At 44.1% G+C, this 7,534-nt stretch overlaps 1 long non-coding RNA gene across 1 annotated transcript; it reads left to right on the top strand.

Moving 5' to 3' along the window:
• The first annotated feature begins 1,331 nt into the window (after positions 1-1,331).
• On the top strand, positions 1,332-5,611 carry LOC136449002 (uncharacterized). Its single transcript, XR_010757963.1, has 4 exons — positions 1,332-1,524; positions 4,421-4,529; positions 4,930-4,997; positions 5,472-5,611. It is a non-coding gene; the product is annotated as an uncharacterized lncRNA (long non-coding RNA).
• The last annotated feature ends 1,923 nt before the right edge of the window (positions 5,612-7,534 follow it).

Here is a 7,534-nt window from a genome sequence, read left to right as displayed (position 1 = left end):
CTGCGTTCCATGGTCCCAAAATAAACTTACAAGACCAAGAATCAATCGTCAACACAAACATAACACATTCAATTTATGTTTAGGTGACACGCAAGAAGCCCGTGTAATACCATGGAAGCGCCACCTATATTTATATTCATGTACGATCACACACATTGCACACACGTACTTGCAAAATATAAACTGTTTTACTGAAAACACGTACTGTATGCCTAGCAGCTTCATATGTTATCTTTAGTGACACGTCCAATTCATGATTGCTGACTGCGTGGAGTAAAAAAAAACAATCTGCCATCACTGCACATGTTTGTGGATACTTAAAAAACATGTATTGTAGATGCGACAACTTTTGCATACATATAAACAAAACCTGTGCAGTTTTGTTTGTGGTACCATGCCGACTTGCGGCAAGAGGAGAATTGCAGTTTGTGGTGATGCAAGATTCATCGTGTGGTAGGTAATAATTGAGTGAAATAGAGTGAATCGCACAAACACAAATATACATACATACGTACAAACGCACACACATACAGACACGCGTTCACACAGACACGCACTAACACGAGCACAGATGCATTCAATGATAACACAGACACAAGCATACATGCACACTCAGAGAAAAAGAGATGTATAAAAGAGAAGTTATGAAGATATTTTTTGTAAAAGTATGTATAGAGTAGGTTTTATAGTGTAGGTTCAGATCCTACCCCCAACGAATTATTGGTACTCTTGTTTCCTCGTTGTTGAAATATATCCAGAATATCTAGGTTGTAACTTTAACGATCTTCAGAACTTTAACATCCATTCAAGTGCACAGTTGCCAAAGGTCAGCCAATTCGTACCCTGAACAAACTTTACATTCTGTGTCACCAAGGGCACCAAAGACCATTGAAAGGCCCGCCCAACTTTATGGTGATGTTTTCGTAGTAACTGTTCTCCATAATCCCTGTGCAAACGTTCTTGTGTGTAGCTATTTCGTCCGTAATGTCTCCAGACCGATTAACGAACGGAAGAAACATGAATCAGTGTTTGTTTGCCCATTCGGGACCCGGGACAACCTACCGAAAAGAACATTTTTCCGGAGTACAATAAATCAATCTACGAAACTTTGTGTTAGCTTGTGCGTAAGCTCACCTGTGAAGTTGAATATCCTCGACAACCAGAAAATACTCTACACAAAAACACGGCAACCGTTGAATTTGAACGTTCATTATTTATTCATTCATTGTGACCTGCGCTTTGCTGTTGGTCAGGTATTGTCTCCAGGACAATAGCTCCTTCAGTTAGTCAAGACAAATGATGGGCTCGGCTTAGATACGCAGAAGAAAAAGCCGTGGAGAGAGAGGGTTTTTTTCCACAAGTGACGGAGCTGTGTTGATCGGAAGGCTTTTTTCTGCAGATTTTGGCCCAATTTTTCCATCTACAGGCCAGCCCATACGGACAGCATGCGTCTGGCGGCTGTCTTGCTGGCGACAGCCTTGCTGTCACTGGCCTTGGTGACGGAGGCGTTCGACTTCTACGGAGGTTTGTTTCTTATACATGGATATATAACAGTAGCCTTTTCACTGTTGCTCTGTTTAGGATGTTATATCATTTTTCACCCTTGATCTGCTGATCTGACGGTTGTATATGTGATCATCTGTTACACCTACTCTGTTTTTTTGGCACCATCATTCTGTCTCTCTTTAACTTTTGCCAGTTACTGTTTATATCAAAACGCCGCGTAGCACAACTGGTAGCAGCCTCACAGTTGAGCTCCTGGTTCCAAACTATTGCTAACTGACGTAACGTTACAGGGATGCCAGCTATAGTTTAATTCAAGCGTCAATTTTCGCCATAAAGGAATTACATCCAATTCAGTCATTTCTTTAACATTTATGCACTGTTCGGGGGCCAGGCAGGCTGACGATGAGGAGTGTTAAAATTGAGAAACTTCTGGCAGGGGTATGCTCCACCAGACCTTTCTGCGGGCTGGAAAACCATGGATATTGGCCAAAATGATAGGGGTATATGTTCAACAAAAGTTGTTCAACTTCTCTGGCAAACTATCGCTCTACATTTGCCAATTTCAAGGCTACTCATGATCTTATAAGAAGCTGCTGTAGAAAATTTCACAAACGACAGAAAGCAAGAAGTTGAACTCAAGTTCGGACACCAAAAATAATCAGTGCCAGCATTTTCATTTAATTCCTTTCGGACCTCTATATTCTACGAAATACTGGAGCAAAACAGGAAGGCTTTCTTTGAATCGTTGTAACATCCGGTCTTCTTACGTTTCCCCATGGTGACGTCGTTTGAATCAAGAAGCATATCACGGGGTGCCTTGATCAATTGTAATTTTGTATCAAAGTTTCTTGTCATCCAGACGGATCCATTTTCCTTGGCTTCATTTCGTTTTGTCGTTGCCTAAATCCGTTCTGAACGCTACGTCATATATATTGATTTCAAAAAAGACACAGACGATATGTGACCACAGACCTGTCACCTCCAGCCCTGCTTTCTTCCTTACAAACACCTGCCTCGTCTTGGGACTAATCTGTCGAGACATCAGCGCACCGTTGATAAATAACCGAGGAGGTCTGATATGGCGCAGCACACCAGCCATGGCTGGCACCCGCGGCTCATAGCCTGACAGTGTGGCATAGAAGCAAACTTAGCTAACATTAGACATCCAGGTAATAAAACACATAAGATAACAGTTACTTAAGCAGCTGGATAGATATTTCAATATCTAGTCGGTTGCTTGAGTAACTGTTATATTGTGTAGGTAAAATTGTCTCGTGATATAGTATATGAGCATCAGTATCAGAATAAAAAGAAACATTGGTGAACAGTGTTTAATACTTAGTTACCATGTATGAGACCAGGTTCACTGGCATTTAAATCCTACATAGAACAGATCCCTGACTGCACCGACATTCCCAGAGACTTAACGCGCAGCTGGGGCGCGCAACCTCTGACTGCGGACAGATCGCACCAAGCGACAGGCTTCTGAGTGAAAGCAGGTGTTTTCAGCGGGTTTCTTGACATCACAAGGTGTGGGCCTCCAAACTTCAAACGGTCGCTGGGGGAGACACTTATAAGTTGTCTTGTCAGTGAATGAGGATTCCTAAAGGGAGCCTTCATCTTTAATCTTAGATAGTCTCTGGAAGTTGCAGGTTTTCACCTGGTCTTGCCGTTCTCACCTCAAGAAGGGCCACGGGCCATTGAGGGGCGGGGGGTGGTTCATTGAGAGCGGGGGGCGGTTCATTGAGGGGTACGGGCCATTACACTCCAGTGAGGTCACGCCCGGGATCCCAGCCAAGTCTACAAACGCCTTGTACTTTTGCGCAAGTGATTAAACAGCTAGTAGACAAACAGTGCGATTTTAAGAGCTGCGCTTCAAAGTGAACAATGAGGCAGCTTGAAAAATGACCATGGTGACGTGTACACACCCTTTTCAAGACGAGAAATCGGAAATCCATTAGACAGCTAAATGGTTAATTAATAGGAAGTCAGGAGTCAGGAGTTCCGGGGTTTGACTGGAACGTCAGAAAGCAGCACATCTATCAAAGCAAATGTCCGAAACAAGGTCCAAATGTACGGAGAGAACTTGGAAACAAGCCCTGACAAGGGCTTACACACCGCACGCAAAGGTGCCCTGTCATAACGAACCCGCATGTGACCTGTTATCAATAGTTCATCTATGCCTTGTCACTTGTACTCACCACTGACGCCTCCGATATGTTCCGAAATTGGTGGCTAACTTCAGCCTGTGGGCTGTGGGACCAGTCTGGGTGTCGAAGACTGTCAAAGCAGAGTAGAATGTTGGGAAAGAAACCGGGAGATCTTAGCATGGATGCGAGATTGGGGGTCTGGCATCCAGGCCAGGGAGCACTAAGTCTGGGATAATCTTATGTTGATTGATTGTGATCAATTGCCTGATTACTAGTAGTTAATAGCATTTTCCTGATTACCTGTATCAGTTCATTGATCTATAGGTTATAACTATTTACAGACCACTGCTGCATGTCCTTGGAACTGTTGCGCTTTTATCTGCGCTCGAGGGGGGGGGGGCACTTGTGCGTATGTTCAAGTCCGTATGGGTTACGTATTGACAACTTTGTGGCTTCGGAAAAGTTAACGGCCAAAGAACGTTTAAGAAGTCGTTTTTTTTCGGTTTGATAACCAGGCTGTACAAGGGCGGGTCAAAGTAAAGAAAACTAATTCCCCGGCGCAAACTCTACCTAAGCCAAAAATGCCAATACGGAACTCGTACGGACTTGAAATATGCATAGGTGTGACAACTACCTTTAGAAACGGCAGCGAAAGGTTCGCCGTATTCCTACAGACTGTTTCGCCGCAAGGCAAAGCTCGGTACTGATTAGCTCCTGACCTGACCGCATCAGTAGTAATTGTGTCGTGCCGTGTGTCCCCGCAGAATGCCCGGATCACTGTGTGCAGAAGCAGTGCCACTATGAGTACGGCTGTTTCCAGTGCATGCAGGGCTTCATCGCTCACTTCGTGGATGGCAGCTGTGCCCGGTCAAAGTAAGAGGGATATTTCACTGAGCATAACCAAGACTCCATTCTCTTCGCATCGTGAACATTTCTTTGAGTCATTGGAACTTTTTTTATCATCATTGTTTTACGACAACGTTGACGTTCTGTGGCCTAGAATCCAGAGGTCCTCGGTTCGAGGCCCCTGACTTGCCACCGATCTTAGGAAAGGCACTTTACATGGCTTTCCTTACTCCACCCAGCTACAGGTGTAAAAATGGGTACCTGACTTCGGTTGGTGCGGTAAAAGGCAGTGGGAGGAGCTCGAAAGCCTGGATGTTCTCCGCCTTCCAATACCGTGCCCTAGACACAGTGTATAACGACCCGCTGCCCCTACAGCCTCGAATTTTGTACCTTTACCTTTAATTATCTTTTTGACGTTCTGTTGCAGGTACGGTACGTGTGTTGTCACCTGTCCTGACGGCTTCCAACCGGATCCCACCAACGAGTTCTGTCAGGGTGAGTACTCGTCAGTCGTTGTGTTCTCCGTACAGGAAACGGTATGATATGATCGCTCTTGTATCAATGTAACATTACATTGTACGACCAAACGTTGCCGAACTGAGGATGACTTACATTTCAACTGCTAAGATATTCGTGTCGTTTTACGCATTACCTTGTGTGTACATGTATGTGTATGTCTGTGGTGTATAAGCCTTGTATATATATATATATATATGTTCGAGATGCCCATCATTTACTGACTCCATAGACATAGATTGCTGGAAAAAGTAGAAATTGGCCAATTCGACTGAATAGTATACCAGAGGAGTTAGCAGGTTACCGTACTCTATGGCGGACTAACTCCTCTGGCATATGATTCAGTCTATTTGACAAATTTCGACTTTTTAGATAAACCTATGGAATCTGGTTGATGTAATACCTACCAGAAATCGTTGCTTCTAACAACCAAACCCTGTTATATATTTTCAGCGTGTGAGGAAGGAAATTGTGACTGAGTGTACATGTGATCCTGCTTGGCGAACATACCGACGATCCAAACGGCCCAGACCTACGGGGAAACCAACGCGTTTTGTTCTTCAGTGTTCACTTTCGTTTCCACCTCTTTTCTAAACCGTACGCACATATCTTAGTTGTGTAAAATCATAATGCTAGTCATATAAGATATGAAATATCATATATTGAACCATTCTATCAAAATAAGAATGACATATATCTAATATCGTTTAGCATCAAGCTTAAAGATGAGTGTGTGAAGCATGTGTCAATTATATATATACGAATGAACTTGTAGTGAGGATGGTTGAGGATCGTTGCGATAAATCTACAAAGATGGGACAAGACGAGAGAAGGGAAGATCACATGTACCTTGTACAGTGTACCGTGACTGTTTTGTTCGATACGGAGGGTTCTTTGTAAAGACAAGTGGTCCTACATTAACATTGATTCTTGTTCAATCGCTGCGTAAGGCTAGACTTTTCTTGTAGCCGTTTGTCTTATTTCTTTCAACTTAAGTCTTTGTGGATGAAACTATCGAGCATGATATCTACAGTCTAATCATTGTGTCATCGTCTCTTTCTTGACTTTATCCAACAATCTTATGTCCCCGTTTGCATGCTATAGTAATACCGATGGAAGTTATCTCATTAGCTGGTCTCTGCTGCTGAAATCCCGTTGAGCCAGCGGCCTGGGTTCGCACCCGAGTCTAAGAGCCCCATCGTCTCATCGGATGGGGACGTAAAGCCAGTGGCACATGTATGGTGGAGCTTAGGGCGCTAGCCTCGAGTGTCAAACTTCTGAACGTCAAATTAAAGAACCCAACACACTTACACGCAAGCCGTAGCGAAGCCGCATTACACTACATGTACCACTTTCTCATTGAAAAATCATCAAGCTTCACCTCAACTGAGGAAGACTGCGCCAGGACACCCCCCCCCCCCCCCCCCGAGTACTGTACAGTCCCTCATTAGACTAGACGACCGTCCTTGCCAGCCTGTGGAGTCCCTTCTGACAGGTGCAGGGGCAGACGAGGCTGTCCCATTGTTTGAAACTACGTGGACAGATTTATCATGTCCGCAAAGATACCAAACCAGGAAGACGTAAGCCTCCGCCAAAACAACATACTTCCCTTTCTCCTAGCCTCCATAGCAGGCTCTCTGGCATTTGTCCGGGCCTTTTTTGGCTTCTAATACACTTCTTGCTGATGATTTATTTTTTTACTGGACTACTGGGTCGTTTGTGCAGCCAGCCCGTAACCATTAGGTTACGGACTGGCTGCACAAACGACCCAGTACAAAAAGAAGTCATCAGCAAAAACTAGAGGCCCAGAGAGACTGCTATGGAGGCTACCCCTCTCTGCTTGTATTCTGCGATCTGTAGATTGAAAAGAAACTGCAGCTTTATTGTCTTTGTCTTTATTGAAGAAAATCCATTAGTGGTGTGCCCTTCACTTTGAAGATCTTTGAAGGGAAGCTGCTGCGTAGCACCTTCCTACCATAGCAAATTATTACTGAGGCTACCCCTCTCTGCTTGTATTCTGCGATCTGTAGATTGAAAAGAAACTGCAGCTTTATTGTCTTTGTCTTTATTGAAGAAAATCCATTAGTGGTGTGCCCTTCACTTTGAAGATCTTTGAAGGGAAGCTGCTGCGTAGCACCTTCCTACCATAGCAAATTATTACTGAGTTCAGATTTAGCTCCAGGTTTTTTCATCGACTTTAGGCCTACCCAAAAAAACATGAGAATCCGATCACTAAATTTCTTAGTTATTCTGTACAACTGCAATGTATATCTTATCGACGTGCCAACCTTAGCCTTGGGTTCTAGGAAACCTTCTGTTGGCTGGCTGGACTTGATTACCGCATTTGTTCTGCGCCATGCCCTTGCTCCAAACACCTGGTACAAATCTCTACTGGCGGTGTTAAAGTTCAATATTCTCTTCAAGATCATTACCAGTCGTTTGGGAGGACGGGTCTGCACAAGGTGGAGACCGTGCGACCCGACACATTTATCTGCGTCATAGATGTGGCACGATCG

Source organism: Branchiostoma lanceolatum, chromosome 14, assembly GCF_035083965.1.
Source record: "Branchiostoma lanceolatum isolate klBraLanc5 chromosome 14, klBraLanc5.hap2, whole genome shotgun sequence".
NCBI classification, from domain to species: domain Eukaryota; kingdom Metazoa; phylum Chordata; class Leptocardii; order Amphioxiformes; family Branchiostomatidae; genus Branchiostoma; species Branchiostoma lanceolatum.
This window is presented reverse-complemented; position numbering and strand designations above follow the sequence as displayed.